Source organism: Clarias gariepinus, chromosome 10, assembly GCF_024256425.1.
Source record: "Clarias gariepinus isolate MV-2021 ecotype Netherlands chromosome 10, CGAR_prim_01v2, whole genome shotgun sequence".
Classification (NCBI taxonomy): domain Eukaryota; kingdom Metazoa; phylum Chordata; class Actinopteri; order Siluriformes; family Clariidae; genus Clarias; species Clarias gariepinus.
In genome coordinates, this window is record NC_071109.1 from 6,338,742 (window position 1) to 6,351,164 (window position 12,423).

The window sequence follows — 12,423 nt, forward strand, 5'->3', positions numbered from 1 at the left end:
GAGCTCACAAATTTCTCTTTCTTTCCTTTTTTAAAAGTAGAGTGCAATGGCTAGATCATAAAGGCGATCCTTTACTTTAATAAATCCAGCACCATTTTCTTTTATTTCAGCAGTTGTTGACCTTTGGGGAATCTTACTCACAACAGTGTCTAAAGTTTAATAAATCCAAAAAAAGATCCCCAGATTTTTTCCCCCTTCAGTCGTCCACTGCTAGCAAAGAAAAGTCTAAGATTAATATCTCACAAAACTCACTAACTATAAAATGTCTTGTGTTGCAATTGCAATACTGCAATAACTCTGCCTAGACACTAAATATACTTTTTGGTTATTTTTAAGAAACCTATTTTAAAGAATACTAACACTAATGAGACACCAAATTCTGATTGGCTGTTTACTTCAGACGTGCCTTCATTCGGGTGCACGGCAGGACCATCCAACAGGATCACGGTCTCAAGACACACCTTTAAGAAAGCCTCTAGAAAAAATCAATTGGCTGTATATTATCTCACACCCGCAGGTAACAAAGACACATAGGAGCGGTCAAGTGAAATCAGGATTCTTTCTATTATTAATATTATTATTGTACAAAATAACAGAATACAGTTTTGAGAGTAAAAACTCACTTTACTTCTCTACTGTATATAATCCCCTGCTACACTAATGCACCTATCTCAGAGTTTTACTAGTTCATGGATACCATCAAGGTAGAAAGTTTTTGGAATGAGGTCAGGACAATACTGGGGATGCGACAACAACTCCCAGCTGAGTTCCTGTAATTTTCCAGTGGTGCGGTAGGCAATATGATGTCATGAATTGTGGTGTGAAAACAAAACACATTTGGGGATAAAATCAGGCCATTTTATCCGTTAAAGGGCCAGTAAAGGAGTTCCTGGGAGGCTAGCATTTTAAAAGTAAAGCAGGCAGTCTGATCATGGCTCCGGTGTACTGAAGAAGTTTCCAACTTGATGGTATCCAAGCACTAGTGAAATACGGATGGATGGATGGATGGATGGATGTATGGAGAAATGGCCTAGGATCGGGGAACAGTGACAGCTTGTCTCTGTGTCCTCTTCTAGTGGGGTTGGAAGTTTGGATGTATTGTGTAATATCCAAAACAGTAAGTTCCTTCATCTTTACCATTTCCAGAAGCCCTGGATAACGGGTACAAGGTTTGACCTTGAGTATGTTAGGAGAAATACAAGTAAAAAGAAAACTAAATAAAGCAGCATGCTCATTATGCTCCATTCTTTTGTATTCTACCAATAAGTCCATTTTTCATTAGTTATTGAATGGTTGACTATATAATTCAGATCTGACCTGGGGTCAAAAAGAATGAACATCTTTAATGTTGCAGTTAAAGCTGATGGCCAGGTTTGGCCCCAGGCCACCGGTGAAGCTGCCAAAGCTTTTGCATGCAGTTTTTATTACAGACCTACAAAGTTTGACTCAGTAATGACCTAGCCTGATGTAAAAGAACTCCATAAATAATGTTTAGGGACTCATAATTCTCAATCCCTAGCTTATGTTATGCAGATACGCAGCAACATAACTGTATTTCATGCACTAACACAATAATTAGGATGTAAACAGATATGACTTTTAATGATTTATTCGGAATTTCAGTAAGATTTCTTAAAATAATAATAATAATAATAATAATAATAATAAAAATAATAATGAGACGGCGGTATTTGATAGAAGAAGTGAATTCAGACACACGCAGAGAGTAAGAGAGAGAGAGAGAGGTGAGAAGGATCTGTGTTTATAATATAGAAAGGAATAAATGAGATGGATCAGAGGAGGGGAAAGATGAGCAGCATGGTGTGATTAGAGTGGGGAAATGGGAGGTAGAGTTCACTGACTTAAAGGCAATTCTTCAGTTTATCCATCCCTGAAGAGCGCTCTTAACGTAGAGTTTAGTTCCAGCACTAATCTAACGCTCCTGATAAAAAAAAACTGAGATTCATGGATTAGAGATTGTAAATTGAAAAAGATCCTTACAAACACTTTGAGATCGTTATCTGAATGTTGGTGTTTGTTAGAACTTTTTGAGTTTTATGAGAACATTATGTAAAGTTTTCTCTTTTTGTTTTTGGTATAATAACATTGTGTTACGTGCTAATATATTTTATAATTAAAAAAAATACAGCCTGATCTTTTTGCAACATTTCAAATACGTTTCTAAATTTAGAGACCTTACATACTGTATTTGTCTCTTATTCCAGTTGCGAAGTTCTTTAGCTGGGGGAATTAAAATAGTGTTCAAAAAGAGATATTTATATATATTTTGTGTAACTTTGTTATATCAGGTTAGAGTGAGTCAGCCAAGGCATCTGTTCGCCCTTGGCGTGTGCATTTTTTACTTTGTTGGTAAGTTCGTTTGCTGTCTAGGTTGTGCTTAGGACTAGAATATGTTACTTGTCATCTCACGTGTTAAGATACACAGATTAGTTTTGCATTATGGTAAGTAGAGTGGAGTAGGTCAATTGTATAAAATGTTCTATTTCATCATAAATAGTTATTTATGTATTATTTACTTATTATACTAATTATTTTCCTAATCCTTTAACAGAACTGGGGAAAAGTTTCATTCTGAAACATTGCTTTAAAGCACTTTAATGAATATTATCCAAGCTGGTCACTCTAATTGTCATAGAAATACATACATTTTTCTGCTATGAACCCGTGCTGCTTTAGAGGTAGCAGGAAAATCCTGGTTTTAAAATGAGGCTGAGGGTTCCGTCTTTCCCACCACATCGTGAAATCCTCATTTAAGTAATCTTAAAAATAGGATTAGGATAGGATAGGGCTTTTTAGAATAAAACTTTTTATTTTTTCAGATGGGGTCCTTGTTAAAAATAATTGCATTGGCCATATCTCAAGATCCGAACATAACACAATAATAAACCATATGCATAATCTAAAGCACCCCAAATATGACCTAATACCTGATTTGATGTGACAGGTCGATATAATGTACTGCAACTACACTATGCTTATTCACCTGTTCTTTCTTTTTCTACCCATCCCGAGGCACCTGGAGATTGTGCCAGCTCCAGTAGACAGAGGCCGACCCTGAGAGGATCCTGAGGCATCCAGGTAAGGACCACCTCCAGCTGGATTCTGCTTCATGATGACAGTATGTCAGCAAAATCAAATTCCTGCTATCTGTTATGATCCAAATGAGGATGGGTTCCCTGTTAAATCTGGTTCCGCTCAAGGTTACGGTTATCAGGGATACTCAGATCATTATGATCTATACATTTTTACTTTCGTCTACACATTTCCATGATCTTTAATTTTGTGAAGCTGCTTTGAGACAATGGCTATTGTTAAAAGCGCTATAAAAATAAAATTTAATTGAATACAATAATAATAAAAACACATACAATAAAATCATCTCTCATTTCATTTTATAAAAATCTGGGCTTTGTTATATTTATAAATCACTTCCTTTTCATTTGTTTCCTTTTTTTTGGGAAAATTGTTTTGTTCATAATAAGTTATATAATGAATCTACAGGACATGCAAATTTACCTTTAATTAATTCCAAGTATCACTAGTATACAAATGTAGTGAGCAAATTCGCAGAGTTAGTTTTATTAAACAGTCTCACGTTGCACCTGCTTCTTATTTCTGTTTACTTTCTGTTTTTTTTCCCTTTTTTGTAAACACTGTATGCAGCATAATAAGTGGTTCTTTCTCAACCTTGTGCATCATTTTCTTGTTTATGCTCTTTAGGAACTGATGCATCACAATCCTGTATAGTGTTTGCATTTTGCAGCAGGTGTAGTCATACAGTAGATATGATCATGAAATAAACATAACAGTTTTCAGCCTTTATTAAAGAACCCCTGTGGCTACGTCGCCTCTGACTTGTTTGTAACCGCGAGCTCAAACGCTTCCCTCGGTTCTGTAAAGCAGACCTGTGACCCTCCTGAGATCCCTGACATTTCATCCGGATCCACAGCTTGCCCGGCGAGACGGCGCTGAAACATGCTGAACCTTCACACACCGTTCCCTCCGGTCTCGTTACTTGTCCTATCGCCAGGGCTACACACATCTAATTGCAGCTGTTGACTGCACTTGTGTCTCTGGGTAAGTTTGTTTTTCTATCGACTCACTGTCTCTGGTGCGATCAGCTCTCAGGAGGTTCGACCTGTTTGTTCAGCTGGTGAGGAGATGAAACACTACAGGCTAAATATTTAAAGTGTAAAACTGAATACGTAATCGTGACGGGTCAAAAGGTGTTGTACAGTAGGTTTAGCCACAAGAGGAAATCACAGGTTTATATTAAAGAGATCATTATGTAATATGTTATCGTTTTTATAGTAACATAGATTGTTCATATTATAACACGTTTTCTGTTCCAGGACTGCTTACTGGTCATCTACAGTAACTCGGACTGGGAACAGCAGGCCGCATCACGCCACCCAGTTACTGATTATTTTCCTGTAACAGCACGACCCCAAGGCTTTTATTTTTTACATAAAAGCCAATTCAGCTGCTTTTCTATAACCTATAATTATTATGGCTTGATTTTGTGTGTGTGTGTGTGTGTGTGCTCCAGATTATGTTTTTTTTTTTCCCTAGGCTACTAAAAGCAGGCAATTAGCTTCCCCCATTGTGTGGGTGTTTAAATCCTTCCATCCTTCTCCTCGCTCTCTCTTGCTCTTTCTTTCATTTTGTAAGCATTTTGATCAACTTTCTTTTATTGGACCGTCATCATGAACAAAACACACTCACACACACGTTTCTGTGCATCTTTGTTCTTTCCCAGCGTAGGGTGCAGCTGTGAGGAAAGAGCTCTACTCTGAAGAGCTGAGTTTGGACGCAGTGGTCTCCCTGTATATCTCTCTGCATCGCTCTCTTTCTGTTTATCTCAATCTGTCTGAGTCTCTCTGCATCTTTACCTCTCTTGATCTCGCTACATCGCTCCCTCAGTTCAGTTGACTGTGGGTGTGCATGTGTGTGTAAAAGGATAAATAGAAATAGAAATGCTATGGTGTCTGTCTGTCTCTCTCTCTCTCTCTCTCTTCTGTCTGATCTGTCACCCATTCTTTGTCTCTCTCTTAATGTCTCTCCGTCTCTACATAAAAAGAGACATTAAGATATGTATGTGTGTGTTAGTGGTGGGGGGGGCTGTTATGGAAAAGCAACAGACATGAAAACTGTACTCTCTCTACTCATGTGTGGAAACCAATAAACATGAAAACATGTAGTCTTTCTCTCTATCTATTTTACTGTTTCTCTGTGTCTCTTCATCCATATTATTATGCCTCTGTCTATCTCAGTTAAACCACTGCACTATCTCTCTCTCTCTCTCTCTCTCTCTCTCTCTCTCTCTGTGGAAAGCAATGATTATGAAAACTGAAGTCTCTCTTTCTCCTGAAATTTAAGCCATTTGGCAACTTCGTGGCTACAGGGTTTGGACCTTCTGAACGCCTTAACCACAACCTACCTCTTTCTCACTATGAGATTTTTCTTAACATTTACGAGTATAGTTTGAAGCATTTTACCTGCAGCTTACAGCTTGGTGAAGGGCCTCTTAAACTCTTAAACATAGGACGAGACTCCGTCGAACTTGGAATTTGAATGTCAAATCAGCAGATAAAACTACAGCTTTTTCTTAAAAAAAAAAACTATATATATATATATATATATATATATATCATTGATACCACGTGACCACCAAATTCTCTCTCCCTTTCTCTCTCAAACACACACACACACACACACACACACACACACTAATCCCATGTCATTCTTGAGTTAGTACACATAGTTCATTTTAAGTTATGGTACAGAAACAACAATAACAATAATAATAATAATAACAATAATAATTATAATAATAATAATAATAAAGCCTTGTTCCAGCAGCTCAATCGAGGTAATGAGACGCACACGCGCTCCTTGACGTACACGCGCGCGCGCGCACACACACACACACACACACACGCACGCACATACGCTATCGCAAACCTTCGCCGATTTCTCACGGCCGCCTCTTTTCCGCGCCTCTTTTGATTGGCTGACGGCCTGATTGTATGCAAATTAGCCGCGCGATGCAGCCAATCGGCGCGGAGCTGCGCTGCTCCCTGAGCCCAGAGCGAGAGGTGAGGCGCTGCGTGTGCGGAGCTGTCCACTCCGCCGTGGTGCTGAAGCTGAAAGCAGGATAACAGTGTACACTCTGACCGAGGGAACGCATCTCCTCTGCGAACGGAATACAGTCCAACTTCGCTTACGGATTTGTCGGCATGACAGGAAGGACTCCGTGTTGAAAAAGGAAACAGGCTTCACACACACGCGCACACACAATTATAAATACACACACATTCCGCATCAGCTGCACATTTTTTTTCCTTCCTCGAGATTGCATCCAGTGACCTGTCTTTTGGACACACAGGTGAGTCAGTGTTTTTTTTTCTTTCTTTCTTTTTTTCTATACCATAAACCATCAGTCGTCTCGGTTAAACTGTTGTTAAAACATTTTTATGCATAAAAAATAAAGGAAGTCCAGAGACTAACTGGAACGTGCAGCACTTTTTCAGTACCTTATTTATTTATTTATTTATTTATTTCAGTAGGGTTATTTGTGTCCCGAACCTAACCATGTTATGATCTATTAAACATACAAGCAATTTAAGTAAACAGAAATAAAGCATTAAATTTAAAAACCATGGACTTGACCTAGCATAGTTTAAAAAGACTATAACAAAAATACAGCTATTTATGCAATGTGATGTGAAGCGAAGCTGTTAAATAAAGACACACAGTACAGGATGTTATTTTTCCCCTCTGTTAATCCCTGATCCTGAGTGAAGTGGGGATTAAACGCTCCTGCTGGCACATTTCCATTCTTGTTGAGGGAGGGTGGTGTAAGCGTTTCATTATTTTATCATTATTATTATTATTATTATTATTGTTGTTATTTTTGATTTTTCTTATTATTAATGGGTAGCATTGCTGCCTCACAGCTCCAAGACACCTCAGTCTTGAATTTTGTTGCCATCCATCTGGAGTTTCCAATCCATGCTCTTGAGTTTTCTCCCAGATGAATTGTTGACACATAATTGCCCCTAGTCGTGAAAATGAGTGTGCCCATACATATTCCCAACTTGCACACATTGTTCCTGGGAAAGTCTCCGGATCCACTATGATCCTGATCATGATAAAGTGTGACTTAAGATGAATGAATAAATGTGTTACTAGGAGGTTAGCATTATTATATATAGTATTATTATTATTATTATTATTATTATAGATCACCTAAAAGCAAAGACTAGTTTTTCTTTCAAATCCTGCTGTTTTGCCAGAGTGTTTAGACACAGTAACTCTGCCCAAGGTGAAAGATGAGCTCGAGGTGGATTTCTGGAAGACAGTACTTTGTCTTGGCAGGAGTTTTCTTACTTTATTGGTCAGCGGAGAACAGCGATTCCACTCCATTATTGGCAGAAAGATGGATTTGCATTTACTTTAGCCAGCTAGAATCTATACTTTCAATCCAGTACAAGCTCTGAAGGCTTATAACCGCTGATCTGTCTTTTCAGAGGTTCCTCAATTGGCTCCCTTTGAGATAGTTTGAATGTTTTTTCTTTCTCTTAGACTCTTCTTTTTATTAAAACACAAAACCTAGTGTATAGTGTCTAATTTGGTTTATGCTAAGCACTGTGCAGGATAATTGCAATAGATAAGGCTTGTGCCTAATGTAATTCAGTTGTTGAGTGATGTTCCCAATCTCGTCCATTCAGCCCACTCACCCCTCCAGTGGCTTTACCAGATACAGATTTCCATATAAGATACACGTCACCTCCACATCCACACCTCCTAATCCCTTCTGCAGGCCGTCTATTGAAGTGTGCAGTGATGGAGACTGAAATGAAAAGGCTCTCCATGAAGCGAGCATGCAGAAACAAATGCTCTAATGCGTTCTCCCACTCGCTCTTGGTCTCTCTCTCGCTCTCTCTCTCTCTCTCTCTCTCTCTCACTCTCTCTCTCTCTCTTTCCCCACACATACACACATTTGTTCTTTCTTTTTATCCCCAGGCATGCATGAAAGGGTACTCACACAGATGCGTACGCATTTAAAACCGTGACATCTCAAACCAAAAACGATGTCCGACATTGAAAAGCCTCAGCAATGCTGACAAGACTGAAAACTGAAAAAAAAAACTGCTTTTATTTCAATAAAACTGACGTGGTTTATATATCTGTTTTCATCAAAAATGGTCAATAGACAACAACTGACATGGACTACATACTTGTTCTGTGTATTGGTGCAGAACGTGTAACACTGGTGAGGTTGAATGATGCAAACTGAATGTACAAGTTGCCAAGTGGAAAAAGTAAATCCACCATGTTTTTATTTTTTTTCCACAACATCTCAAAAACACACAGATGCATGAAAGTAAATTTAAATAAAAAAGCTGCCCCAAACCCACTGATCTGGCTTTATACATAAATATTGCATAATGAAAATAATTATTTGGTCAGGAGATGTGCTTTTTGGATTGGAGGTGTAATATACTCTCTGGTCAGCTCTTATTTTTAGAGGAGTACAGAAGTCCTTATCTCTGTGTTATGCTGCTCTGACAGCTGGTTGCTGGGAGAAAATTGGTCAAATGGGAGGAGGGGGATGGGGTAAACACCTAACCCCACCCCAACACCACCACCAGTTGGAAGATGACCAAATGATAAAAGTTAACGGAAAGAAACCACATCCTAACGCTCAGTCTGACATATAAAACTGAAGGATAAAAAGGTCTAAAATTGACAAAAGGGCAGGAGGACATTTATGGTTATACATATACCATATATAATGGTATAGAAATGAGGAAGTGGTTAACACTGTGGCTTCGCACTTCCATGGTTGCAAGATCGATTCCTGCCTCAAATCTGCGGTCTGTGGAGTTTGCAATGCTTGGTGGGTTTCCACTGGTTTCCTTCCATAGTACAAAGACATGCAGAGTACACTAACTGGTAATCCAAATTGCCTATAGTGTGTAAGTGTGTGTGTGTGTGTGTGTGTGTGTGTGTGTGTGTGTGTGTGTGTGTGTGTATGTGTGTGTGTGTGTGTGTGTGTGTGTGTGTGTGTGTGTGTGTGTGTGTGTGAATGTACTGTATGTGTCTATAGCATGTCACAACATACTTTCAGGATTTAGGGTTTGATTCCCGCCTTGGGTCTGTGCATGGGGAGATTGTTTGGTGGGTTTCCTCCTGGTACTCTGGTTCCCTTCCACAGTCCACAGACATGCAGATTAAAATTAGTCCATAGTGTGTGCATGAGCGTGTGAGTACTGTGTATGTGTGTGCCCTGCGATGAACTGGCACCCTGTCCAGAGTGTGCCCCACACTGTGCACAAATTTTCCTGCAGGCTTCCTGTATAGTATAAGCAGTATAGAAGATGAATGAATGAATACACGAATGAATGAATGAATGAATGCTAATTATAATAAACTAAGTACAAAATCCAAAATTAGAGCTAAGGTTAGCTCTAGAGCTAGGCTACAAGGTAAATTTCCACAAGACTGCACCGAGCTGGCTGAAGTCAATATAAGAATCCCAATATGCACAAAACCCTAAGCAATGACAGTCGAAATTTACGTATTATTACGAGCTGTTTATTAGTGGTGTTTGGAAACCATCACTATTACTATCTCGCAGGCTTCCGTACAAAAGTTTGTCGTGTAACTAGTACCGTACTGTTTGTCGTAGACCCATGAATGATGCTATGGCTTTACTTAAGGGGTGGGCAATAAATTAACCATCCCAAAGAGGCAAGAGGGTATAAGTTGTAGCCCTGGGTTGCAAGAGGTGCGCAAATTAACCTCACTGACATATAATAAGGAAGATACTCCCTATTGAAACAGGAAGGGCTCACAGTTGCATTTCCTGCTGTGGCATCTTCCATAGAAACTATTAAACAGAAACTAACTGTGGATCCCATTGTCATAGAGACATGGGCAGGCCTGAGTTTTGCCACGGTAAGCACCACTCACATTTTCTTCAGGAAATGTACCTCTCTAGTTATTCATATTCTTTTTATAAATGTGTAGTAGTAGCTGCTAATGAATTTTCTCATGCACTGATAACAAAAATATGAAAAAAATATTATATTGGCGTTCACATGAATAAAGTCGCCTGAAGGTTACAATAAATACTAGCCTTGAATATAAAACTATCCTTAGTCTTAAACAGCTTTTTCACAAATTCAGCTTGGTGTGGAATGTCATGAATTTGCATTCATGAGATTGTTTTGTAGAATGAATTCCTTTGGAAAGTGAGTAGATTAACAAGTCTGGGTGTCAGTTATCACTCTATTAAACCTGCAGTTATAGCCTTCTCGTGTTTTCTTTGAACAAGTCACTGGCTTTCTGTGTACCCTGCATGAAGAATTAAACAATACCAAGTGGATGCGTCTATGGATTTGGAAGCTAAACCTTATGAGCGAGCTTTTTTTTTTTTTTTTTTTTTTTTTGCATGACGATAGAGACAGTCTTTGTGCTTTAACAAGCGTATTAATGAACAAACTGTAGTGGATTTTCAGACACACTGTGTTTGTTAAGCTCTGATCTTTCAGGATTAAGTTGGCTGCATGTTGGCTTCCATTGTTCTGTGTGTGTGAGAGAGAAAGCATGTGTGTGTGTGTGTGTGTGTGTGTGAGAGAGAGAGAGAGTGCTTTTCTACTGAGATCCCAGAACCTATTTTGCACAACTAAAGAACGAGAACTACAGAGCTTGTGGATGTGTTTGTTTTAGATTTCTATCACGCTCCCCAGGCCATGATCATTTGCATTGTTCCCCGCTTTATTTTGCGGCACTCTAACAAGAAATAAAACACCCAGGGGCATGGTGTTATAGGAAAGTTATCAAAAACAGAGTGGCTTGATGTGGCCTGATGCAAAGTGGAGGTGCTGGTACCACCTTCATAACAGCAAATGTTATTTCTCTATGCTTTTTTTACTTGAATAATGCCAAGTTATAATATTTCACCCATTAATGCACACAAAACAGTTGTTTTCTCACCAGCCTCTCTATTTCAGTCTCCATTGCACGGATAAACTTAATGTGTTAGAATAGGTGTTACAAAGCGTCAACACTTAAGACACCTTTCACAAATTTTTTAAACAAGCTTCACCTTATAGCAGACTTACAATTTTTATAAACTGCTTATTATGGAAGGAAGTTTAAGTCAAACCAGGACTTGTATTTAAATTTCTTAAGAAATTTAGAAGTACTGTAAAACCCATTAACAGTCACAGAAGACTTCAAGGAGGGTGATGAGCCTCTCTGAATGACGATCCCGGCCGAGGTGGTTCGAAGCCCACTGCAGTCGTTTCCCGTGAACATTCACAAATGGAACGCCTAATCCATAAAAACCTGCAAATACCTTATTGCTTGTTTGTGGAAGAGACGGGTCTGTCTGTAGGAACTGTACACACTATCATTCACCAACACCACTAGCACATTACAGGAAGTCGACTGGGAGTTATTGCCACATCCCCGTACAGTCCTGACCTCGCTTCAAGCCATTACACATGTTTGGGCCATTAAAGGAGTTCCTGGGAGGCCGGTGTGTCAGAAGGGAAGCAGGCAGTCTGATCATGGCTCAGTTGTACTGAGAAAACTTTCTACCTTGATGGTATCCAAGCACTAGTGAAATACTGAGATAAGTGCATTAGTTTGAGCAGGGGATTATATAAAGAGTTTATCTAGAAGTTTATTTGCTTATAACTGTTATTCTGCGCAATCAAAAAGTCCTGTTTTGATTTGAACGCCCATCGGGATTTAACTACTAATCAAATTTAAGAAATCAAAAAAGGGTAAGTTATAACATTCATAAATGGGAGGATTCTAAGCAGTAGTGTTCACACACACACACACACACACACACACACAAAGATGAACCTTTGAGCTTTGAGTATATTTTTGTCATTCTCGTGAGTGACTGTTTTGCAGTTAATGGTCTGTTGGTTTTAGTTTTTTTTTTTTAAATGTCAGCACAGGTCATATTGCGAAGCTCACAAATGAGTAACTGTCAACATTCACTAACACAAGCAGACAACACTGAACCCTACCTGATATTTAACTATAAATTCTGACACTTTTTTGGACAGATATTATATTTATAGTGTCGGATGTTGAAGCACCATGTGGACGGTTCAGGCTCACGTCCCAGCCATTAGGGCTGTGGAGGAAACTTAGTGCTGGTTCCAAGCCTGGATAAAATCGGTAAGGTTGTATCAGGGAGGGATTTAAATGAGAAGGAATGTACAGTGGATTGGTTCTATAGTCCAAAGCTCCTTCCCAGGTCTGCAGAAAAGTACTCCTCCATAGCAGAAGCTACTAGATCAGGTTCTTCCAGTGTACACTAAGTTGTACTTGGGTCAGTGCTGAACCTAAAACATTCTTTGGTTGTTG

The 12,423-nt window shown here is 39.0% G+C and overlaps 1 protein-coding gene across 2 annotated transcripts in view; it reads left to right on the plus strand.

The window, feature by feature from the left end:
* Positions 1 to 6,161: 6,161 nt before the first annotated feature.
* The window catches only part of fstl5 (follistatin-like 5), a 168,756-nt gene continuing 162,494 nt past the window's right edge, over positions 6,162 to 12,423 (plus strand). For both annotated transcript variants that reach the window (XM_053506475.1, XM_053506476.1), the window contains exon 1: positions 6,162 to 6,409. The gene's annotated coding sequence lies outside the window, so the exon portion shown is untranslated. The remainder of the gene's footprint in view (positions 6,410 to 12,423) is intronic.